Below are 27,281 nucleotides of genomic sequence, written 5' to 3'. Positions count from 1 at the left end.
ACATATATATACTATATATATTTTTTGCTTCATGCTTTTCTGTGAAACTGTGTGGTTGATTTCACTGTGGTTTTAGCAGCACATCATAGCGCCACATTACCACCACCCTCTCTTTTTGTATAGTGACTCTTACCTGTGTACCGAACCGGACTCGTAAACGACTAACCTCCTTCTCCTTCCTCGACCACGGCTAGCACTTGACTCCTCTCGACCTCTCTCCACGGAACCTCTCCGGAAGGCACTCTGAACCAACTTCAACTCCTCTGGAAGCTAAGTTACCTCGCTGTATTATACGAACTTTCCCTGACTACTGAGCTCAAGCTCAGCCTGCTCACACATCCTCCTATCGTTATAGGAGTAATTCCTAATCATTTACCTTTCTACCTCCATATGAGATGTTTTCTATCAATTAAGCTAAAACGAATCTCTGCAAGTTAAATCTACATTGCTTCCTTCATATTATTGCTTCAATTCAATTGTATAAATTAATCTAAGAATCCACTCAACAAACTTGAACCATTTAAAGATACAGTACCTGTTTCTTCAATCAAATATATTAAAGACACAGTATCAGTTAACTCCCTGGTGAACTGTCATCTCTTTATTTCCTCAACTCCTCACATTCACATCTAATTAATCAGAAATCTGCAGTTGAGCTCCTTCAAACTCTATGTGAACGTGACAGATTAATCCAGCCTTGTAATGGATCCAGCAGATTTCGATTCAAAATTGACGATGCTGAATCAAAGAGTCGATACACTTGCTCAAGGCATGCAAGATCTCCAGGTTACAAATGAACGGATTCTTACTTATGTCAGAGACTTACAAACCCACACTCCTCATGCTGTTATGCACTCAGCCAGTGAACCTGCTGTCTGTAATCCGGAGCAGTTTTCTGGAGTTAGATCAAAATACAGGGAGTTCCTAAACTCCTGCAAACTATTGATTGCTCTAAAACCCCGATCTTATCCCACCGAAAGATCTAAGGTTTGTTCAGTTATCTCCTTCCTAAGAGGTGAACCTATGGCCTGGGTCCACTCCTTCTTGGAAAATGATGATCCCATCTTAGACTCATTGGACGAGTTCTTTGAAGCTATATCTCTCCTTTACGAAGATCCTAATAAACAGTCTACAGCTGATCTAACCATCCGAACCCTCCAGCAAAAGCATAGACCTGTTGAGGATTACATAGCTGAGTTCAAGAGATGGGCAATAGAAACTCAATGGAACGATATAACCCTGCGCAACCAATTTCGAATTGGGTTATCCGAAGGAGTAAAAGATGAACTTTCCCGAACTGAACTCCCTGCTACATTAAACGCTCTTATTCAACTATCTATCAGTATTGACAGACGGCTTAGGGAAAGAAAGGCTGAAAGAGCTCTCTCAGGTTCATCAATTAGGAAACCAGCTGCTTCTCCAAAACCTGCTGAAAAACCTTCATTGCCTAACGAACCTATGGAAATTGGCACTATAAGAAGTCCTCTCACTAGAAGAAAAATCTAGAAGACGACTACTTAACCTTTGCATGTACTGTGTCTCACAAGACCACTTAATCCCCGACTGCCCTCTATTGAAAAGACCACGGAGTGGTAAGCATGCTCATACCACTTCTATACTGAGTGCACTCCCTCCTAAATCATCCACTCAATTTTTCTCCATTTCTCTCATATTACAGTGGGACAAAGAAAGAATAACGACTGAAGCCATCGTTGACTCTGGGGCTAACGGAGTGTTCATCGATTCATCCTTTGTAATCAAAAATAAAATTCCTTGTGTCCGTAAAAGCACTTCTGTCTCTGTCAGAGTAATTGATGGCTCCCTCATAGCCTCGGGTCCTATCCCAAAATAAACTATTCCTATACGAACAACTTCACTTAACACTCATACCGAATACCTCATTTTCGATGTTATCTCTTCTCCCCTTTATCCGGTCATCCTAGGAATCAATTGGCTAAGGGACCACAGCCCTCAAATCACCTGGTCTCCCTTTTCTCTCACTTTTAACTCCGTGTACTGTAAGGAAACGTGCTTACAACATATTCCACTCCTCCAAACTATCGAAGAACCATCTATACCTTCTTGCTATTCACAGTTCTCTGATGTATTCAGTAAAAAGGAAGCTGAGACACTTCCACCTCATCGTCCCTACGACTGCCCTATCGACCTCATACCTGGTGCCCCCATACCTTTTGGGCACATATACCCTCTCTCTGAATCTGAATTAAAAATCCTCAAGGAATACTTGGAGGAAAACCTCCGTAAGGGGTTCATTAGACCTTCCAGCTCACCTGCTGCCTCCAGTATGTTTTTTGTGAGGAATAAGGACCAGACCATCTGTCCCATCATTGATTACAGAGCTTTAAATAAGATAACAGTCAAAAATCGCTATCCTCTTCCCCTGATAAACGAGCTAATTGAAAGGTTAAAAACAGCCACTATCTATACTAAGCTTGACCTCCGTGGGGCATACAATCTCGTTAGAATCAAAGCCAACGATGAATGGAAAACTGCCTTCAGAACTAGATATGGTCTCTACGAGTATCTTGTGATGCCTTTTGGCCTCTGCAATGCCCCTGCCACCTTTCAACATTTCATAAATGACATCTTCAGGGATCTTCTGGACGTCTGTGTTATCATTTACTTAGATGACATTCTTATATACTCCAATACACCTGAAGAACACAAAAAACACGTGAGATGGGTGTTATCCAGACTTCGAACTCATAAATTATACGCTAAACCAGAAAAATGTCTCTTTAATGTCAACGAAATAACCTTCTTAGGTTACGTTATCACTCCTCATTCAATTGGAATGGATAACTCAAAAATCAGTTGTATCCTCAACTGGCCCATTCCTTCTAACGTAAAAGAATTACAACGGTTCTTGGGCTTTGCTAACTTCTACAGGAAATTCATTAAAAATTACTCTGATGTAACTCATTCACTTAATTCACTTAACAGCAAAAAACATGCTTTCAATTGGAATGAAAAGGCCCAAAAGGCTTTCGATGAATTGAAAAGAAGGTTTACAACTGCTCCTATCCTTCAACTCCCTGATCCTTTTCAAAGGAATGTAATCACTTCTCCTGATCCTATTTTGGTACATGGTACTGAGGAATACGAGGTCCATAAAATTCTTGATTCAAGGATCCATCATGGCTCTCTACAGTACCTCATTAGATGGAAGGGTTATGGAGTTGATGAAGATTCATGGGAAGATTCCTCTGTGATTCATGCTGATAGGCTGCGTACAGCATTCCACAAACGTTATCCGTCCAAACCACGTGGATAGCACCCGGTGGGTGCTCGTTACAGGGGGGATACTGTCATGGACGTTACCTGCGCTGCCTGTCTCTTCCGGGTTGACGGACTGTAGCCACCCCCCCCCCTCTGACGCGGTCTCATTGCGCTACATAATGCGACAGCGCCAGGCAACAGACGCTGGATTAATGAACAGTGTACCGCGGAATTAAACCGGCTGCAACTTTTCTCTACAAACTTACCTGTGTACCGAACCGGACTCGTAAACGACTAACCTCCTTCTCCTTCCTCGACCACGGCTAGCACTTGACTCCTCTCGACCTCTCTCCACGGAACCTCTCCGGAAGGCACTCTGAACCAACTTCAACTCCTCTGGAAGCTAAGTTACCTCGCTGTATTATACGAACTTTCCCTGACTACTGAGCTCAAGCTCAGCCTGCTCACACATCCTCCTATCGTTATAGGAGTAATTCCTAATCATTTACCTTTCTACCTCCATATGAGATGTTTTCTATCAATTAAGCTAAAACGAATCTCTGCAAGTTAAATCTACATTGCTTCCTTCATATTATTGCTTCAATTCAATTGTATAAATTAATCTAAGAATCCACTCAACAAACTTGAACCATTTAAAGATACAGTACCTGTGTTTCTTCAATCAAATATATTAAAGACACAGTATCAGTTAACTCCCTGGTGAACTGTCATCTCTTTATTTCCTCAACTCCTCACATTCACATCTAATTAATCAGAAATCTGCAGTTGAGCTCCTTCAAACTCTATGTGAACGTGACAAATGGATTAAGGAGGAAGTGTCTCTTGATGGTTAGTGAGCGAATAAATTTCTTTAGATCTATAAAAAGATGGAAATCATTAGAGGTCTTACTTGGGGCAAATTTCATTCCCTTAGATAGTAAGTTAATCTCTTCAGATGTCAAAGGAGTTTTGGTTAGATTGAAGATACCAAGATACCAATTGTTCTGATGGTGGGATATGAAACAACAAAGATACTGCTCTAGTGATTGGTTGGCACGTTCAGCAGCTCCATTAGACTGGGGGTGGTAAGTGGAAGAAAACGAGAGAGAAATACCCATCTCTGAACAAAAGGCTTTCCAGAATCTGGAAATAAACTGGCTACCTGTCAGGGTACCTGAAGTCTCTACCTTGGAGGAGGTTAGACTTTCTAACGGCCGTCCTCTCAGGGGGACTGATTCACCCAATCCTCACAGCTCTCATAACTGTTTACACGCCGGCCGCGATAGCCCCGCTTCCTTTTATGACGCGGCGCTCAGGAGCCGACGTCATGACGGCAATCACGTCCCGACCTGTCAATCTAGTTCCGAACAACGAATCAGGGCTCGGCAGGGGCAGAGTCATCAATCTAAGAGCTAGGTATAAAATAGGGATGTGTGTAATGGTTCATTGCCCTGTCGTGGTTCTAGCTTGTCTGGTCACTCAGTGCTCTTATTACTATTGTCTCTTTGGTTCTGACTCGGCTTGTACTTTCGTTCCTGCTTATCTCTCGTGTCCTTTGACCTCGGCTCGTCTCTCGCTTACCTGTTCTCTCGTTCCCTCGACCTCGGCTTGTCTCTGACCATTCTTTGCTTTCTCCTTACGTTAGTCCGGCCATTCTAAGGTCCGGTATACGTACCTAGCTCCTGTATTCTGCGTGTTGGATCCCTGTCCCGATCCTGACATTACGACAGGGCCATGGATCCTGCGGGTACAAACGCTCAGATTGGTTCTCCTGACTCGAGATTTGAAGCCATGGACCATAGAATGGACCAGATGGCTCTGGCGCTGCAAGCATTACTATCCCATCCTAGTAATCAATCAGAGGAGATGCGTACACCACCCATCTCTCTTGTTAATACAGGCCTAGAGGTAGCCAAAGTGGGAGCCTCTTCCCGTGTTACTTCCCCTTTACGCTATGGCGGTTCTCCGGATACCTGTCGAGGTTTCCTAAACCAGATAGGGATTCATTTTGAATTACAACCCCGCGCCTACCCTACAGACAGGGTGAAGGTTGGATTCATAATCTCGTTACTCATTGACAAAGCTCTTAGATGGGCTAACCCTCTGTGGGAAAATGATAATCCAGTAGTCTATAATTATAATGCATTTGTCACTACTTTTAGGAGGACCTTTGACCCTCCAGGAAGAAAGGCCAGTGCAGCTAGACTACTATTACGTCTTAGACAGCATAGCCTAACCCTTGTGGATTATGCGCTAGAGTTCAGGTCCTTGGCGGCAGAGGTCAAGTGGAATGAACAAGCCTATATGGACGTATTTCTGAACGGATTATCAGATGAGATCTTAGACGAGGTTGCCACAAGAGATCTTCCTGAAAATTTGGAAGAATTAATTTCATTTATTTCTCGAATAGATGAACGCATGAGACAGAGGCAGAACACTCGAGATAGAACTCATAGACCTTCCTTAAGACTAGCTCCCGCATTTCAGAACTCTGAATCTACAACTCTAGCTCTCCCAGAACCTATGCAAATAGGTAACACTCGTCTCTCAGAAAGTGAAAGACAATACAGGAGAAGGGAGGGTCTGTGTATGTATTGTGGAGTAAGAGGTCACCTACGCCTAAATTGCCCTAACCGTCCGGGAAACGCTCTCACTTAAGTTTCTCAAGAGGACAGGCCTTGGGTGTTTCTATTTTGTCCTCTACATATGAGTACAAGGATCATAGGCTTCTGTTACCTGTTTCTTTAACTTGGGAGAAGGGAGTACTTAATGCTATGGCATTAATAGATTCCGGAGCAGCTGAAAGCTTTATTGACCAAGCCTTTGTCACGAACCACTCTATCCCATCTCAGCTAAGGGATACACCCTTGGCCGTTGAGGCCATAGATGGTAGACCATTATCAGACCCTGTTATTTTTCGTGAGACTATACCAGTTAAGTTAACCATTGGTATTTTACACGAGGAGGGTATATCTCTCATGCTTATCTCATCTCCTCCAGTTCCAATAGTCTTGTGGTACCCCTGGCTTAAGAAGCATAACCCTATTATTGATTGGGAACAAGGTGAGATAGTATCCTGGGGTCAGGGTTGCCAGAAAGGTTGTTTACAGAAAATCTCACCGGTTTGCGTAGTTGACACACCAAGTAACTCTAACCAGCCCACAGATTTACGGATACCATCTCAGTACCTGGATTTAAAGGCAGTCTTTGATAAAAAGAGGGCTGATACTTTACCCCCACACAGGTCCTTTGACTGTAAGATTAGACTCCTTCCTGGTACTATGCCTCCGAGGGGTACTGTATATCCTCTATCCACTAAGGAGAACTCAGTCTAAAGGATAGATTGGACCAAGGCCTCTCGGACATGGGCAAAGGATGCAACAACCCACAAGGAACTCTGTGGGAGGACTTCATACTGGCACAAGTAGTACAAGCATGTACGTAATCTGTGACGTCCTTGCGTAAGGAAGCCCACCAGAAATATATAGAAACTGCTAATTATGTTTTAGAAATACCAGGGTGTCCAGCAGTTTTTGTTTCATGATACAATGACATAATGTCCCGTCTCTCGGGGACATCAACGAACATTTTATCAGCAGACCTATCTCCAGGTGCCATGTTTTGTTTAGCCTGTATAGCTTGTAAAGAGGGAAGAAGAAATAGATAGAACAGTAGTAGCTATTATTCTGTCGGTGGGAATGACAGGGGTAACATCAATTTCTAGTTTGTCAGCAGTTTCGAATTGTCTGGACAGAGCATCTGCTTTAGTGTTACGATCACCTGGTCTGTATGTGATTATGTAATTGAAACGAGATAAAAACAGAGACCACCTGGCCTGCCTAGAAGACAATCCTTTTGCTTCACTAAGGTAGGAAAGGTTTTTGTGATCCGTAAAAATGAGGATGGGATCCTTAGTACCTTCTAGTAGATGTCTCCATTCCTTGAGTGCCAAAATGATAGCAAGGAGTTCGCGATTGCCTACATCATAATTCTTTTCTGCTTTGGACATCTGTCTGGAAAAAAAGCCACAAGGGTGCAATGGCTTTTCAGGTGAATCTCTTTGAGACAAGACAGCACCTACCCCTATATCAGAAGCATCAACTTCAAGAATAAAGGGTAAGGACGGGAGAGGATGCTGTAAAATAGGGGCAGAAGCGAATGAAGCTTTCAGGAATTCAAAGGCCTCAAGCGCTTCCGGTTTCCAGACATGAGTATTACCATCCTTTTTCGTCATTCTGGTTATAGGTGCTACAATGGCAGAAAACCCTTTAATAAAGCGCCTATAATAATTTGAAAAACCCAGAAAACGCTGAATGGCTTTCAACCCCTGAGGTAGAGGCCATTCCATGATGGCAGAAAGTTTCTTGGGATCCATACGAAAACCCTTTGCAGAGATTATATAACCCAAGAATTGGACTTCTGATTGATCAAATGAACATTTTTCGAGTTTACAATATAGACCGTTAACAAGAAGAGTCCTCAACACTAATTTAACATGCATGTGATGAGTCTGTAAATCAGTTGAATAAATTAATATGTCGTCCAAGTATACTATTACGAATGTGTGTATGTACTGACGTAGGACATCATTAATAAATTCTTGAAAAACTGCTGGGGCGTTACAAAGACCAAAGGGCATCACAGTATATTCGTAATGATCACTCCTGGTATTGAATGCGGTCTTCCATTCATGATCCTTTTTGATACGTATGAGATTGTAAGCGCCCCTAAGGTCCAATTTAGTAAAAACCGTGGCATGTTTAAGTCTATCAAATAGTTCCGTGATCAAAGGTATGGGGTACGCATTTTTGACGGTGATTTTATTAAGGCCCCTATAGTCAATACAAGGCCTTAATTCGCCATCTTTCTTGGATACAAAGAAGAAACCAGCCCCTGCCGGGGAAGAGGATCTTCTCATAAATCCCTTTTGTAAAGATTCTTTAATATATTCCTCCATAACCAGATTCTCTTGAGGAGACAAAGGATATATTCTCCCTTTGGGAGGCATAGCACCAGGTAGTAAATTAATAGCACAGTCGAAAGGTCTGTGAGGTGGCAACCTTTCAGCCTCCCTTTTATCAAAAACAGATTTAAGAGACAAGTACTGAGGGGGTATAACGGTAGACACAGGAGGAATATTAGTAGAATTCAAAGGGGTGATTTTAACAATACAAGACTCTTGGCAAGCATCACTCTAAGATACTATTTGTCCTGACTCCCAGTCAATAGTGGGATTATGAGTACGCAACCAAGGATACCCTAACACGAGGTGAGAGGAAGGAGAAGTAATGATCTGAAACCGAATGGTTTCAGAGTGTAACACCCTTGTAGACATATGTAATGGTACAGTTTCATGTGTGATAACTGGAGAGCATAATGGTCTACCATCTATGGTCTCAACGGCCAAGAGTGTCTTCTTCTCTCTAGTGGGTATGTTATTTTCCTTAACAAAACCAGAATCTATAAAGTTTTTGGCTGCTCCGGAATCAACCAGGGCTAGTATATTCCCTGCTATGCAGTTTCTACCAAGGTGCAGGGAAACAGGGAGAAGCAATTTATTAAGAGGCAAAAGTGAGGACTCTGATGTCACACCCAAGGCCTGTCCTCTATATGGTCTTAGGTGCGATAGTTTTCCGGATGCACGGGACATTCTTGTCTCATATGGCCCCTCCTACCACAATAAAGGCAAAGTCCCTCTTTTCTCCTATAAAGTTTTTCGGCGTCAGTAAGTTTAGCAACCCCTAACTGCATGGGTTCCTCTTCTGACCTTTTAGATCCCTCGGGAGTCTCAGCTCTAGGTGAATTAAAGGGGACAAAGCGTCTATTTATGGACTTGGTATATAGCCTGTCACGAATCCTGTTATCTATATCGATGAGATAGTCGATAAGGTCCTCTAAGGGTACAGGAAGATCCTTAGCTGCTACCTCATCCAACATAGTTTCAGATAGGCCTTCCATGAACGCAGTAGTAAGCCCATTGTTAGTCCAATCTACCTGTGAAGCAAGGGTACGGAACTGAATAGCATAATCGGCTACAGATTTAGATCCTTGCTTAATTCTCATTAACGCCCTGGCGGCATTCTTTGACCTTATAGTCGTGTCAAATGTTCTACGAAAAGCCGTAAGGAAGCTATTGAAATCATGTACCATAGGTCCATTAGCCTCCCAAATAGGATTTGCCCACTCAAGTGCTTTATCAGTAAGCTGGTGCATAAGAAAACCCACCTTAGATCTATCAGTGGGAAATGAACGTTGATACATTTCAAAGTGGAATTCCACTTGATTAAGGAATCCCCTACATGTCTTAGTATCCCCTCCATACCTAGGTGGAGGGGTTAGATGTGCTGAAGCATTAGGCATATTAGCTGTGTCTGGTACAGGGGTTACAGGAGGCGCAGGTACAGGTACCGGAGCTGTTCTGGATAAAAGTGTCTGGATGGCTTGAGCCATTTGATCCATACGGTGATCCTGTTCTGCAAATCTAGCCTCATGAGTGGCCATCTGTTGTCCTAAACCTGCGGGGTCCATGGCCCTAATGTAATGTCACGGTAATATACCCCAACACGCAAGAATAGTCCAGATAGTCTAGAGGCAAGAAAACAAGATACATCTTACCGGACCTTAGAATGGCCGGACTTAGACGAGTACAAGAAAAGACAGAGTCCAGAACAAGCTGAGGTCAAGGGAACCGAGAGACAGCGTAAAGTAGAACAAGCCAGGGACTGGTACACAGGAGAGCAAACCGGCGGATAGACAAGCAAGGATAAAGAGAAAGCGGAGTCAGGAGCAAAGCCCAGGTCAAGCACCAAAAAACCAACTGAACGATACAAGCACTAAAGAGAACTGAACAGAAACCACGATAGGGCAAGGTACTAAGGAAACAGGTGAGTATAAATACCCTAGAGTTCACTTTGATTGGCCCCTGTCATATCCACGCCCCAAAACGTGAGTGTATGGGGAATGTGGCATGACAGGGGCCAATGGGAGACTGTTTTAAATTTCATCTCCCACTATCCCTTTAAGGGCGCGCCGGAGACACGCGGCGCGCTCTTAGTGTCAGGCGGGACACGTGACCGCTTCTCGCAATCACTGCCCGCCTTCCAGATCTCGCCGTCGGACGAGCCGCACGCGGCTCGTGCAGGAGCAGGACCACGCGCGGCGAGAAGAGAGGACCCTGGCCGGCCGGGTAAGTACTGCTACAGAGGTAGGATCATTGTCTAGTTTGAGGTATGTGCAAGTGTCCCATAAAAGTATTTGGTTTTCTTTAACCCCTTAAGGACACATGACATGTGTGACATGTCATGATTCCCTTTTATTCCAGAAGTTTGGTCCTTAAGGGGTTAATGTAATCTTTTGTGTTCATGATGACCAACCCACCTCCCTTGTCTGGTGATTTGATGGTTAGATCTTCAGCTTTCCTGAGTCCTTTAAGTGCACTTCTCTCTCTTTTCGTTAGGTTGTCTTTATTAATCTTTTTTGTCACCTTTTCTCTAAAATCTTTTTCCACCATCTTCTCAAACACTTTAATAGGGTATATACATATTGAGGGTAAAAAGTTGAGGTAGGGTGCATTCCGGTGTGTACATACTCTTGTTCTACACTGGGTTGTGTGGTATCTTTTTCCATAAATAATTTTTTGATGGATAACTTGCATATAAACTTATGTAAGCCTATACATACATTAAAACTAGAGTTGTTAGATATGGGTGCAAATTTGAAGTCTTTCTTTAAGAGGGATAATTCATCTGGATTCAAGGTTCTGTCAGATAAATTGAAAATGTTCACTTCTTCCTTTTCTGTTGTATGGGATCCTCTTGTTGCTCTGGTTCTTCTTCTATGTCTCTTATGGTTCTTTTCCTTCATACATCTGGAGTATTGAAGTCTTCCATCGAGAAATGTTTGAGGGGGTATTCTCCCCTGTTTTTCTAAAAAATAATTTTCCACATGGGTTTTGGAAGTGGGTTGGTGAAAACTTTTGGTGCTAGAAACTGCCGTGGTGAAATCAGTCTTTTTATGGTCTTCCGGTAAGATTGTGTCGTGGATTCTGACAAACGTTGGTATCTTCCCTGATGTTGATGTTGGTTGTATTTATGGTGGTCTGTCTGGTAGTACTACGATCTCTGGAATCATGTTTTCTGTAATGTGCCATTGGTGTTGAGCCCAATTGTCTGAAGGGTATTTGTTGGAAGTTCTTGTGGAGACTAGATCTCTGTATGTCTTCCTCTGTTGGGGTCTTAGCTCACTTCTATATTTGGCAGGGGAATATTGTCTTGATCTAGTATCCTTCTTCCAATTCCTCTGTGTTTGTGTTTGATAATCGGCTTGGTCTCTCATGATCTTTTTCTTTTCTCTAATGGTTTCTTCTATGTCTTTGATCCTTTTCTCCATTCTCTCTAATAGGGCTATGTATTCCCGTTTTCCACTAGGGGGCGAATGGAGGCTTTCAGTTCTGTGATTTCTTGATCCAATTGTGTAAGATCCTTCTTTTTTTCATTTATGAGGAATACCATAAGTAGTAGGGAACCTTTATCTAATAAATGGTCCCATTTTTTCAGTAGAGTGAGATCATGGCGCTTGTAGGCTGATCTTTTGAATAGTCTTAGACCCCTTGGTACAATATTATTGTTCACGTAGAAATCCAAGGCTGCTATATCCCACAATTCGTGTATTTATTTTTCCATTAGTTTCCCCAGTTGGTAGATGAGGGATCTAACATCACTAATTTGCGTCTGCGATTGTGTGGCGGGTTCTTCTTCAGTGAGATCATCTTCTTTGGAGGACCAGGTGTCCATAAATGTTTTCCTGTCTATTCTGATAGAGTCAAGGTTTCTGCTTAAAGCCACAGTCGTTCTCTAAAAATCTCAAAATGGTGAAATTAAAGGACCACTCTAGGCACCCAGACCACTTCAGCTTAATGAAGTGGTCTGGGTGCCTGGTCCCTATAGGATTAACCCTTTTTTTAATAAACATAGCAGTTTCAGAGAAACTGCTATGTTTATACTGAGGGTTAATCCAGCCTCCAGAGCCTCTAGTGGCTGTCTCATTGACAGCCGCTAGAGGCGCTTGCATGCTTCTCACTGTGAAAATCACAGTGAGAAGACGCCAGCGTCCATAGGAAAGCATTGTAAATGCTTTCCTATGCGACCGGCTGAATGCGCACGCGGCTTCTGCCGCGCATGCGCATTCAGCCGATGACGTCGCGAGGAAGGAGGAGAGGAGGAGGAAAGCTCCCCGCCCGGCGCTCGAGAAAGCTAAGTGTTTAACCCCTTCCTCTCTCCAGAGCCCGGCAGGAGGGGGTCCCTGAGGGTGGGGGCACCCTCAGGGCACTATAGTGTCAGGAAAACGAGTATGTTTTCCTGGCACTATAGTGGTCTTTTAATAATTCAGGGAATGGGGTACTGGTATGCTTATTGCAAAAACAAAGAATAGAGGGAGTACGACTATTGGTGTGCTGCTTGTACTGGATAAAGATAGGGATTCACCAAAACCTATCTAAAAAAATGGCAAGAGTAACGTCTTACACAGTAAGGCATATGTGATCCAGGAGCTAGCCTGTGTGGAAGGTTCAGATGGATATATTAAAATATACTAAATATACTTGAAAATGCTTTGTAGTGTGTATGAACATGGAAAGTTACAACTCTAGGATAAAATAGAATATGGAATATAAATGGAGGATATATGAAATATGACAGATGGTTACTGTGTCTTTAAAAGTTACTGTTAACTTAAAAGGAGCCTTTAAAAATGTCTTAAAAAATGTGTACAAATATGCTGGGTGAAATAGATAAAATAAGGAATATAAATGGAGAATATATGGAATATAACAGAAGGTTACTGTGTCTTTAAATGTTGCTATAAACTTAAAAGGAGCCTTAAAAATGTGTACAAATATGCTGGGTAGAATATAAAATGCAACAGTTATATGTGGTGTAGGTATCCTGATCTCTGTAATACAGGATTATTAATACAGTTACCAAATAATATACTTTTGTGATAAAGATGTGAGAAAAAATAGAAGAGAGTAGTAAAACAGTATACGGAACTGTCTACTGCAATGCAGTACAAATACCGCTTAAAATATCTTAAAAACACTTGAACAAAATAGATGGTATAACTGGATGAATAAAAGCCAGTTTATTGAACATAAAAATAAAAAATAATAAAATAACGATCTGGAACAGTTCACAAGAATGAGGTCAGCAAAGTGGAGATAAAAAGTAACAGTAAACCTGCGAATCCGGCTAAGATGGATGTGGATTCTGTTGTAGATGTAAGCCCTCTGGGAACCGGCTGCCTGTGAGAATGGCTTGTGTCTCAGTGCGTTCCAGCTGCAGACCTCACTCTGAGCGGCGAACTCTGCTACGGTCCAGGGGTGTCAGAGGTCACAGTATACGTGAATCTCCTGCTGATCTCTAATCCGTGTCTGTATCCTGTTAGATCTGGATGGTCTTGGTCTTATGCGTTTCGTGGGTGTCAGCCCCACTTCTTCATAGACTTGATGAAATACAGTGTTCAAGTGGTTCTGTGTATAAATATTTTTCTCAATGCTAATAAAGGTGCTTATTGCAATCAATTGTCAGTTTGTAATATTGTCATAAAACATTTGATACAGTTGAGCAATAATAAATAGAAACACGTGTAATTTCTATAATATATAAAGGAAGAAAGAAGTACATAAATTTGTTATACATTAGAATACTGTTGCAATCATGATTAGAAATACAAAGAAATAATATCTTATAAATGACAATTAAAAACTGGTGTGAGGTATATTATCATATACTGGTATGAATGCTGGAGGAAGGTTGATGTGAATTAATTGGTTACATTTGTGCATTAACATGTACTTCTAAAATAACAGTTATCATGAGAATGCATATAAATGTTGAAGAAGGTAAACTAAAATAAAATAAAAGTTTGAATTCATGTTTATATATACAGATATTTTCGGAACCTATCGAAAGACAGATCTAAGTGCATGTAACATCCACACACAGAATAATTGTAGATCGGACATTACATATCATCTATACTTGTGAACCCTCTATAATTGTAGAATGTTAGGTCTTATTAATTGGCACGCAATGTCTATGGAGGTTCTGGTGCATGCATTCTTGAATAAAGATTCTGAAATATAGATAGAAATAAAAATAATACTAATAATACACATGAAAATAATAAAAATAAAACTGATACAAATAAGAATGTAATAGGTGGTACAACACAATGAAGAATGATAAAATTAAATCATGAAGTGGAAGGTTGTCACAGTCGTGTGTGAAGAAGGTGTAGAATGCATAGTGTTAATATCTAAGATAGAGGATAGAAGCATGTGAATAGTGAAATGAATGACAGGAACAAATGACAAGATATATGTGTAATAGCAGTGGTTGTGGTCTTAAGGGATGACTAAGAAAGTAGTGCGGTATAGTGAGAAGGAGAAAGTTATACGTGGTCGCGAAGGTTAGTGTCAGGATACCTAGTAATTGCTCGCTGAATGATATGTGCAGTGTAATACAGTTAAGAATGCATCATGATCATCTAGATAAGAATAAGAAGATTATAGCAGCTATTAGAGCAAACTAAGTATACTGGATGTTGGGTATCCAATATGTATCGATTGGATACAACTATGATATATCCGTCTAAGGTGTCAGGATGTTAGATAGCAGCTAACTGAACGATATCTGTGATGTGATCACAGTCCAAAATATATCATGTTCGTCAAAGTGAGCACAAAATGTATTATGATCGTCAGAATGAGCATGAAAAGATTATCACAGAATCCACAGCATGTTATCGATTAGGCAATACGGAAAACGAGTAGGAGTAGTGTTGATGTAGAATAAGTTAATACAAAGTGAATAAATAATAAAGATACAAGGAAGTCACCAAGAACTGAAATCTATTCTGTGCCTTCAAGGGCACCTATCCAGAAATAGATAAAGCTCAACTGTCTGGATTATATCTAGTGTGACTATCTGTGCATAATATCCTCTGAAGTACTAGCTAGTCAATCCCTAGTTTGTGCCTTCAAGGACACCTATCTGATGCTAGGAAAGATTACTAACTAGCTAACTCAATACAGACTGCGGTCCATGTCCGATTGCCGTGAAAGCCAGAATGTTGATAAATCTGGAAAAGGTCAATAGATGTCTTAAGTAAATGGAGTATAAGCTTATGGGCATCACGGGAACCGGTAGTCAGTGTTGGAGCCCCGACGCGCGTTTTGCTGGACTGTGGCTCATCGGGGAACTGACTCCCCGGTGTGTTAAAGTGGCACTGTCATGCTGAACTTACCTTTCCTCAATCTTTTCCTCTTCTCCCCCTCTCTCAGGATCTGTTATTCTTTTCTTCCTGTCTTCTTTAGTTTTCTTTAAAATCATAAGACAAAGTAGGGACTCTTTGTCTTATGGAGGATTCCACCGCTTGACCAGCTCTGACCAGCGGAGGAGCAAAGTGTGCTTCATTTCCGCTGGTCAGAGCAATTTTTCCATGATCCCTAGCTTTCCTCCCTGTTCCCACGATGCTTCCTGTCAGTATTGCCGAACGTCCTGTCACTTAGACAGAACGCCGGCAAAACTGCCGAATTGCATAGTAACAGAATGAGCACTGTTTCTCCATTCGTGTTAGGATGCAATTCGGTACTTTGTTCGGATTGCAACTTCATTCAATGAATGAAACTCCGATCCTATTCGTGCCATGGCTGCATCTTGCAGCCGCTTAGTAGATAACTCACTAATTCCCCCGGTATCAGGGAGCTATCTACTAAAAGGCTGGAAGACCTAAATTGGTCTTTCAGCCATATTTACTAATACTAAGTAAAGATTACTTAGTATTAGTAAATTATGCCCCTATTCGCTATACCGCAAGTAGGGGCATGTCTATTAAACAGTGAGCAGCCTGTGGCTGCTCACTGTTTAACAAAAAAACTACTAACCGCCCCCCCTCCCCCCTCTGCGCGGGCGGATGGGGCCCCCTTAACCCCTTAAGGACCAAACTTCTGGAATAAAAGGGAATCATGACATGTCACACATGTCATGTGTCCTTAAGGGGTTAAATAACAATTAGGGGGGACCTATTGTCCTCCCCCCTGGCCCCCACCCATGGGTGACGGGTGGGGGCCCTAAATGACAATGGGGGGGCTACTGTCCTCCCCTCCAGGGCCCCCACCCCTTCGCGGTGGGTGGGGGCTATAAATCACAATGGGGGCACCTATTGTCCACCCTTCGCCCCCACCCCTGCACGGCGGGTGGGGGCCCTAAATAAGGATAAGGGGGGGGACCTACTGTCCTCCCCCCGGCCCCCACCCCTGAGCGGTGGGTGGGGGCCCTAAAAACCAATAAGGGGGGGACCTATTGTCCTCCCCCCGGCCCCCACCCCTGAGCGGTGGGTGGGGGCCCTAAAATACAATAAGGGGGGACCTACTGTCCTCCCCCCTGGCCCCCACCCTTGAGCGGTGGGTGGGGGCCCTAAAAAACAATAAGGGGGGGACCTACTGTCCTCCCCCCGGCCCCCACCCCTGAGCGGTGGGTGGGGGCCCTAAAAACCAATAAGGGGGGGACCTACTGTCCTCCCCCCCCCGGCTCCCATCCCTGAGCGGTGGGTGGGGGCCCTAAAAAAACTATTAGGGGGGACCTACTGCCCCCCCCGGCCCCCACCCCTGAGCAGTGGGTGGGGGCCCTAATAAACAATAAGGGGGGGACCTACTGTCCTCCCCCCCGGCCCCCACCCCTGAGCGGTGGGTGGGGGCCCTAAATAAAAATTCCCCCCCCCCAATCAAGGTGACTAGGGGTCCCAAGCCCCTAGTCACCACCCCCCACCCAAATAAAACTATCCCCTACCTACCTCCCTCACCCTAAAAATAATGAGGGGGGGATAAAATAACTAACCTGTAAACAAAAATTTAATTTACCATTTGGCGTCTTCTTTTTTCTAAAATCTTCATTTTTCAGCCCCCAAAAAGGCCAAATAAAAAGCCATCATACCCGTCGAACTTAAAATAAAATAATTCTTGGAATTTTCCCACGCTCTGTAAAATGACAAAGAGCACTCTTATTGGCTTAAACCAACCAATCAGAGTGTTCTTAGCCTAATTGCAGAGCGGGGCAAGGCTTTATAAGCCTTCCCCCACCCTGCAGAGCTCAGTCTGCGCGGAGCCCTCCATGGGTGAAGATGGATTAATATTTTAGCGTCCGGTTTATTTTTTCCATTGGGATTTTTTTTTTGCGCTCGGGTTTTTTTATTTTATTTTAAGTTCGACGGGTATGATGGCTTTTTATTTGGCCTTTTTGGGGCTGAAAAATTAAGATTTTAGAAAAAAGAAGACGCCAAATGGTAAATGCCAAATGGTTTAATTTTTGTTTACAGGTAAGTTATTTTTTCCCCCCCTCATTATTTTTAGGGTGAAGGGGGTAGTAGGGGATAGTTTTATTTGGGTGGGGGGTGGTGACTAGGGGCTTGGGACCCCTAGTCACCTTGAGTGGGGGGGGGGGGTTTATTTAGGGCCCCCACCCGCCGCTCAGGGGTGGGGGCCGGGGGGGACAGTAGGTCCCCCCCCCTTATTGTTTATTAGGGCCCCCACTCACCGCTCAGAGGTGGGGGCCAGGGGGGGGATGACATTAGGTGTCCCCCTTATTGTTTATTAGGGCCCCCACTCACCACTCAGGGGTGGGAGCCGGGGGGAGGACAGTAGGTCCCCCCTTATTGTTTTTCTAGGGCCCCTACCCACCGCTTAGGGAGGGGGGGCAGGACAGTAGTCCCCCCCCATTCTTATATAGGGCCCCCACCCACTTTTTAGAGGTGGGGGCCGGGGGGAGGACAGTAGGTCCCCCCCTTCTTATTGCGGTATAGCGAGTAGGGGCATTCAGGAAATTTTAATCTCCCTTGTGCTATTATGGGGGTCATATTGACCCCCATAGAGTGAGAGGGGGACCTGGGGGGCTTAGGAAGTGTCGGGGAGCACTGCTCCCTGCCGCTTCTATCTTTACATATTACATGGAGGGAGCTGCAAGCCGGTAGCTCCCTCCTTGTAACAAACTGAATGAACAAACTAACACTGATACTGACTTTTCTATTCATTCATTCGTCTGTCTGACTAATGAATGAATAGATGAAATTCCCGTTCGCATGTCCAGGTGTTTCACTGGGCACGTGCGGGAATCTTAGTGCTATCTAGTGTGGGCAGATGATGTGTCCCACAGGGACTTCACCTACCCACACAAAGATGGCGGCGCCCTGAATATAGATCGGGGCAGAAAATACAGATTAATAAATAGGTAATATGGGGGGCTTAGGGGCATTTGGATGTAGTGGAGGCGGGAGGAGGGTTAAAAAAAAAAACGGGATTCGGCCATGACAGTGCCGCTTTAAGTTTCAATAGCCCGCCCCTCGTCCTGATTGGACCAATTGTGATAGTGTAGAATAGTGAACTACGGTGGCTTGAGAGTAAATGGCAAAAACGACCAGATTATAAGGGCTTGTCAGAGACTGCTATTTAGAATCACAATAGCAGCCCTGTCTTATGTACATTTCTTAATATGGTATGATGTCAGTACCAGAAAAATACAGAGAGAAGATAAATTAGTTAGACTCAAGTTAATAACAGAATTCATAATTCATATAAAGATAACCATTGAGCTGCATATCAAATCTGGCTAGTGGTGGAAAGGAAAAAGACTCCCTCTATACGTTCATATAATAGCCAGTTGAAAATTAACTTTAAGAGACCGTGTCCACAAGAGTCACAAAAAATGGGGGGTTGTGGGGCAGAAAAAAAGAGAGGGGGAGAAAATAGAGCTAGGCTGAGAAATTATAATACAATGAAATAAATTAATAATGAATGAATAGTTTAGTAATGATGTCAATAATAAGATATTGAGTAATCCTTAATAGAGTGCCATCAATGATGTGTAATTGAATTCCTCATTGAGTCCCAACGGGACAAGGGTTTTAAAGGAATACATCCAAGATGATTCCCTTTTGTAACAATGTTTTATTGAAATCGCCTTTCCTTGGATTAGGCGTTAGTTTTTCTATCGCCTGGAATTTCAAGTTTTCGGGTTTCCCACCATGAAAGTTGATGATATGTCTGGCAATTAGAGTGGGGGTAATAGTATTTCTATAGATGTCACATGTTGCAGTATTCTACGTTGAAATTGTTGATATGTTTTCCCAATGTACTGTGTTTGACAGCTACACGTGATTAAATATATCAGATGTGTGGTACTGCAATTGACCAGAGCATTAGTGTCAACAGTCATTTTAGTTTGGGTAGATGTGACAGACTTTGCTGGAGAGATGAATTGGCACACCTTACAATGTCCACATCTATAAGTCCCCTTTGTATTTGATAGCCAATTGGTAGATGGAGAAGGGGACTTAAGATAACTGTGGACAAGTAAATCCTGTAAGTTAGTAGGTCCTAGTGCAGTTACAGGTGGATATTCAGGTAGGACATTTCGGAGGAGTGGATTGTGAAATAATACTGCCCTGTTTCTCCTAAGGATACGGGACATGGAATTCCACCCTTGATTGAATGCATCTTGGCATTTTTTAATCCAGTTTTGGTCGTGTCGTTAGCAGACTAGTATGTCTGTCCACGCCAGTGACCCCATGAAATGCCCGTTTGAGAACCCGATTTGGGTACCTGAGTTCCTTAAAATGTGATCTTAAAAGTTGGCATTCTTTATAGAAAATGAACTCTTCCGAGCAGTTCCTCCTAGCCCGTAAGTATTGAGCATACGGGATAGAGGCTTTTCATTTATAGGGATGGTGGCTTTCCCAATGGAGCAAGCTATTGGTGGAGGTTGGTTTACGGAATAGTTCCATTTGGATGGTGCCATCTTGTTGTAAGATTTTGAGGTCAAGGAACACGAGTTCGTGCTCGTCAATCACATAAGTTAATTTTTAATTTATGTCATTGTCATTGTCATTGAGAACCATGACAAATTCCTCAAAACTGGGAATAGAGCCCGTCCATAGGAGCAACAGGTCGTCAATGTATCTGTGCCAGCTTAGGATATAACCATGATAGCGGCTAAATTTAGTTGTTATGACGACCTGTTGCCCCCACCATCCCAGGAACAGATTGGCATATGTGGGCGCACATGCCGTCCCCATAGCTGTGCCGGAGATCTGTACGTAATATACACCATTAAACGTGAAATAGTTATGAGTCAGTATGAAATTCAAAATGGCTAAGATGAAACTTTTCTGTAAGTCATCATAAGATGTGTTGTCCAAAAGGTATAAGCATGCTCGTATTCCCATCTCATGTGGAATGTTGGTATAAAGTGTGACTACATCTAAGCTCGCCAACAAGGTGTAAGGTGGAACTGACATATTGTGTAGTGCTAGCAGAGTTGCTTTCGTGTCCTGGACATATGATGGCAATGTCTGTACAAGTGGGTGTAAAATCTTGTCGATTAATTGACTTGAGCGTTCTGTTAGGCAGTTGTTGCCGGATATAATGGGTCTCCCAGGTGGAGGTCGGGTCCCCTTGAGTATTTTTTTTTTTTTAATTCTTTATTTTTGCGTGCATGAAGATATAACAAGTGGGCTCGTCATGCCCCAACAGCTTGACAAGCACATAAACGAAGTATTTAACCATTGGGTAGCATGTAGAATATTCTGCACAATTTTTTAGATTAATAGTTAGGCAAACTATAGTCAGCTTGTGTACATAGGAAAACAGGTTGATTGCAGCTGGTGCTTTAAAGTAAGTTAACAAGTACTAAAAGGCATTTTTTGTAAGATATTATCTCAACTGAGGCGATTCGTCATCTATAGGAGCATAAAGTAAATTAACAGATAACTTGCAATGCATACGTAAACAACACGCTTGTGCTACCACATCAATAGGTGCAAGCAAAGAGAAGAGCAGTTAAAACACTTTGTGGCATGCAATGTCAGCTCGAGAGGTTGCAGGCTAGGGATAGCAGGGTTCGATACCTGCAATAATAGTGTGGGCGTAGAGAATATGCCTACAATACAGGCTAAGCTTATTAGTGAAATGGTCATACATGGCTTTAAAATAATAAAATGAGAGCAAACTAAACAAACGTGTCTACCTCACGGACACACAAAATGACAGTTGTAGAGTGGGTGCAGTTCATATGCGGGTGTCTGTGACCAGTGTCTTTGGGTGTTTGCCTCTTAACTTCAGCCGATGCCCTTGGGTGGCTTGTCCTGTGTCCGTCCCGAGGTGGTTTCGTTCCGGGGTTCGGTACCTCTCCAGCCCCAGGTCTGGGTTAGAGCCGGCATCTTTATTCCACTAATTCGGGCACTTCCTGTGTCCGAGTCTGTCCCTGTTGCAGGGTGGACGGATGGTATAGGTGCTTTGCGTCTCTGTGTTCGGTCCGTCTTCCGTCCTTGTGGGCGATGCGGGGCTTGCAAGCCCCTTGTGGCTCTCGGCCTGGGAGGGCAGCTATTTGGTTGCTTACTTGGTGTCTCTTTTGGTGCGCCCTGAGTAGGTCCCTGCGCCTCCAGTCGTCCGCCATGTCGTTTTCTTTTTCCGGGCCCAGTCGCTATGAGCCGCTGGAACTTGAGCCAGAACTTGGCAAATGTCTGGTCAATCCGTATAAGGGCCTCGGTGACAAAGTCGCGGGGTTCAGCCTGGTAGGCTCTCACCTCGTGTGCGTCGCAGTGTCGGACGTCCGCCATTTTGGGATCGCGGAGTCGGTCACTGCAGTATTCTCGCTTGGTGGGTGTCCGTAAGCGTGTGTGGTCAGTTCCGAGGGGACCGGGATGTCCCCCCCGGTCCAGTGGGGGGGGGCAGGGGTGTCGCTGGACTCAGTCCGGAAGCTCAGCGCGAGGAGACCGGCCTCTTCTCCCCCGCTCCGCTCCCAACAGGCCGCGGCATGACTCGGCGGGATATTCACAGGTTGCTCGCCCGGGGGTCCCCTGCTCTCGGGAGCACTTAAGTTGAGTCGTGGTGATCGTGTAGTTGGGTTTAATCCCCTTTTGCCGTAGTTTAACGCAGGAGCTCTGGTTTGCACGTCTGGCTCCCTTGAAGGTCAGGCCCCGCCCCCCCCTTGAGTATTTTTGGCAAACAATTAAAATTCGCAATGGTAGGATTTTTGTTTGGCAGCAGAAATTTAAACTCATCTTGAGTGATGACCTGGTGTGTTAAGGCGTCTGTCAGTAATGTGTCTAACTCACTCAGAAAATGGTTGGTGGAATCTGAAGGAAGGGTCCTGTAACATGATCTATATCTAAGATGTGCCATGCACATATTGATATATTCTGGTCTATTCAAAAGGAGTATGTTGCCCCCTTTATCTGACGGTTTGATTATTACATTATCAAGTTGTTTCAGTTCTTTCAAAGCTTGGCGTTCTTGGAAACTTAAATTACTAGGGGTGGATAAATAATCAGCAGTTGTCTTAAATTCATTTAGAGTCATATGTACAAACAGATCCACATGGGGTGTGTCCTTAAAGTTAGGGGTAAACCAACTCGGTGGTTTGAAGTCAGTTAGTGGTCTATTAGGATCATGTCCATCCTGTAGGCTGGTAAGTATTTTTGAGAGCTCATAGTCCTTAGTCGAGAGACCTAGTTCGTTGGCTAACAATTGATCCCTCTTGGCATGCATGATGTTAAGAGTCAACTTTCTGCCAAAGAGGTTAATGTCCTTAGACCATTTTAACTTATTACAGTTGGGGGTGGGTACAAAGGACAGCCCTCTGCTCAAAAGAGTAATATGAGAGGGTCGCAATAGAAAGTCAGACAAATTGATTATTCTGTTAGTGACTAAGTTCTCTGTGTCCGTGATTGGGTCTTGTATGCCCAACGATCCCTGTCCCTCAGTCGTCCCCATTTCTGACAGGAGGGGGGTCCTGTTCTCAAAAAGTATTAGACATGGTATTGGGTATAGTCAGGGAATTATTTGTGTCCAAGGTGATAGGCATATCAAAAAATTAGACTGTTTTTAAGTATGCCCTTATTATAGTATGATTGGGAACTAAGGTCCCTTCTGCGGTCAGTGCTGCGTTTTGGAGGGGATCTACGTCTTTTATGTGAGGAGTGGTCCTAGTCTGACCAGTCTGTTTCCCCTGAGGAAGACCCTCCGTATTTGTTCTGACGTCTTGGATATTTTCTTTTTAGTCTGAATATCTCGCTGTCTTTAAAGTCCCTTTGGAACTTAATGTGTTTTTTGACCTTGAGGTGATGTCTAAAGTTATTGATGTTAGTTTGTAACTTATTTTCCATTGGTGTGTACAGATTATTAGACTTGTGGTTCTTGATTTGATTTATTTCCTTTTGTAATTTATTATTAGTTGCCTCAAAGTTAGTGGTTTCTAGTTTTACCAGAAAATCCATTAACCGAAAGGAAGAGTCCAAAAGTATCATGTTCCATTCATTGAGCTCTTCCTTGGTTTGGATTTTATCTAGTACTAAAATGTCTGGACGTAGACCCCTGGGGACCAATTTTTTTTGTAGGTATTGCTTAAGGATAGTGAGTTCCCAAAAACACCTTATCTGTTTCAGGTGTTAATATCATTACTTATCGGGTCATTAGTAGGTAATGGATTAATGGAAAAAACGTTTGTAATTTCATCTTGACCTAAATTAGGGTCACCCAATTTGTCAAGGAGGTCAGTCATGGGAAAGGTTGGCACTTTATATGTACAGGAATACTATTAGCTACTGATATACGTGCTGTATATATAGGGGCAAAAAGAAGTATTGAAACCTAAAGAGTAATAGTTTGAGAATGAGTGGCCCCACGATTGTGTAGTTATCATGAAATGGGATTAGATAAGGGGATAACCCTAAAGTAATTGTCTGGATCTCATTATAACAAACAATGTTAATCTTTTAACCAACATTCAAATAGGGGAGCATTTGGGAAATAGTGATCACAATATGGTAACTTTTGAAATAAACTCAAAAAAGCAAAAGCATGTGGGGTATATTAAAACGTATAATTAAAAAAAAGCCAATTTTAATAAGATTAAGGCAGCTCTACAACATATCGACTGGCATAAACTCCTTAGTGATAAAAACACTGATGAAAAATGGAAACTATTCAAACAAATATTAGAAAGGTACATTTCACAGTATGTACCATTGGATAATAAATATAAAATAAACAAATTCAAACCAATGAGGCTTAGTAGAGAAGTAAAACAAGAGATTAAAAATAAGAAAAGGGCTTTTAAAGCATTTAAATCGGACAAATCAGAGGCATCCTATATAAGATATAAGGAAGCCAATAATACTTGTAACAAGGCAATTAAAGTGGCTAAACTAGAAAATGAGAAATTGATAGCCAAAGAATGCAAAACCAACCCCAACATTTTTTTCAAGTACATTAATTCTAAAAAAACAAAAAATGAAAGTGTAGGTACACTGAAAACAGAGATGGGTCTGTTAGTCAATGAAGACCAGGAAAAGGCAGAAATTTTAAATAACAATTTGTCTTCAGTATATATTAATGAGGATCCTATGGCAAGAGATATGCATATGATTGCTGCAACAAACTTGCAGATAACTTGTGATTGGATAACTCGAGACAAGGTGCTACAGCTATTAAAGAAAATTAATGTAAATAAAGCTCCGGGGCCTGACAGTATCCACCCACGAGTACTTAAGGAGCTAAGTGGGGAAATAAGTGAACCTCTGTATTTAATTTGTCAAGATTATTTTGTTTCAGGTATTGTACCAGAGGATTGGAGGAAGGCAGATGTTGTTCCTATATTTAAAAAGGGTTCAACATCCTTGCCTGGAAATTATAGACCTGTGAGCTTAACTTCTGTGACTGGGAAATTATTTGAACGGCTATTAAGGGATAATATTCAGGAATTCATTGGGAAGAACTGTGTTATATAGCAATAATCAGCATGGTTTTATGAAACATAGGTCATGTCCAACTAACCTAATTGCATTCTACGAAGAAGTAAGTAGAAATATAGATCAGGGTGTTGCAGTGGATGTGATCTACTTGGATTTTGCCAAGGCATTTGATACGGTTCCTCACAATAGGTTAGTCTTCAAACTAAAAGAAATTGGTCTAGATGAATATTCTTGTTCTTGGGTAGAACATTGGCTTAAGGATAGAGTACAGCGAGTTGTCATAAATGGTACATTTTCAAGCTGGACAAAAGGGGTAAGTGGTGTCCCTCAGGGTTCTGTTTTGGGACCGCTTCTATTTAACATATTTATAAATGATCTTGAAATGGGCATTGAAAGCCATGTATCAGTGTTTGCAGATGACACAAAACTTTGTAAAGTAATAAAATGTGAGCAGGATATTGCCTTGCTGCAGAGGGATTTGGATAGATTGGAGGACTGGGCACTAAAATGGCAGATGAAATTTAACGTAGAAAAATGCAAAGTTATGCACTTCGGGGTTAAGAATGCACAAGCAATTTACACCCTAAATGGTAGTGAACTAGGGATAACCACACACGAGAAGGATTGGGGAATTGTTATAAACAACAAATTACCGTATTTTTCGCTCCATAAGACGCACTTTTTTTCCCCTCAAAAGTGAGGGGAAATGTCTGTGCGTCTTATGGAGCGAATATGAAGCTTTACTTACCTGTCTTGCAGCGTTGGCCGGCAGCACAGGGCGCACCGCGGTAGTGGAACTTGAATTTCATGTTCCGGTTTCCGGCGGGACTGAAAGGAAGTGTGCACAAGCTGAGTGTGCACTTCCTTTCAGTCCCACCGGAAACCGGAACATGAAATTGAAGTTCCACTACCGCGGTGCGCCCTGTGCTGCCGGCCAACACTACAAGACAGGTAAGTAATTATGGGACAAGGGGAGGGGGACAGTATGGGAGAGAAGAATGCTAATGCATTTTCATTTGTAATAAAAACGTATTTAATATTTTATTAACTTTGAAAATGTGTAGTAAATGGTTGATGGGGTTATGGTATATTAAAGGAATAGTCTAAATCTAATGGTATATTAAGGAGATACCAAATATTTAATGCATTGTAAAGTAGTGAAAGGGCTAAAAATCAAAACAAATATCAGTAATTGTTAAAAAAAAAAAAAAAAACACACACAAAAAAAAACAATGGATTACTGCTTTTTGGTGTGACCACTAACTAAAATTGAAATTATCTTACACCGTCAATACAATATGACATTTGCATAGTTGTAATATCAATATCTGGGCACATCTGGAGGCTTCTTATGAAGGCAGATTTATCTATGGGGAGGGGGGGGGGATGAAGTCTATGGGGGGGGGGGATGAAGTCTATGGGGGGGATGAAGTCTATGGGGAGGGGGGGATGAAGTCTATGGGGAGGGGGTGGATGAAGTCTATGGGGAGGGGGTGGATGAAGCCTATGGGGAGGGGGTGGGTGAAGACTATGGGGAGGGGGTGAGTGAAGACTATGGGAGAGAGGAGAAGACTATGGGATGGGGGGACACTATGGGACAGGGAAGAAAAAAAATATTCTGTACAAACTGTCCCATAGTAAGAAACACTATGGGACAGTTTGTTCAGAATATTTTTTTTCTGGGTTTCTTCCTCTAAAAAGTAGGTGCGTCTTATGGTGAGGTGCGTCTTATGGAGCGAAAAATACGGTAGGTAGCAATATGCAATGTCAATCTGCCGTTGCTAAGGCCAGTAAGGTTTTGTCATGTATAAATAGGGGCATAAATTCTCGAGATGAAAATATAATTTTGACTCTTTATAAATCGCTGGTAAGACCACACCTTGAATATGCTGTGCAATTTTGGGCACCTGTTCCAAAGAAAGATATCATGGCACTAGAAAAAGTGCAGAGACGAGCTACACAATTGATAAAAAGAATGGAGTATTTTAGTTATGAAGAAAGGTTAAAAGATTTAAATCTCTTCAGTTTGGAAAAACGGCGCCTGAGAGGGGATATGATAACATTATACAAATATATTCGGGGCCAGTACAAACCATTATCTGTAAATCTATTCATAAACAGGGCTATACATACACACATTTAGGCTTGAAGAAAGGAGATTTCATCTATGGCAAAGAAAATGTTTTTTTACAGTAAGAGCAATAAGGATATGGAATTCATTGCCTGAAGAGGTGGTTTTG

Source organism: Pelobates fuscus, chromosome 9, assembly GCF_036172605.1.
Source record: "Pelobates fuscus isolate aPelFus1 chromosome 9, aPelFus1.pri, whole genome shotgun sequence".
Taxonomy (NCBI): Eukaryota; Metazoa; Chordata; class Amphibia; order Anura; family Pelobatidae; genus Pelobates; species Pelobates fuscus.
This window is presented reverse-complemented; position numbering follows the sequence as displayed.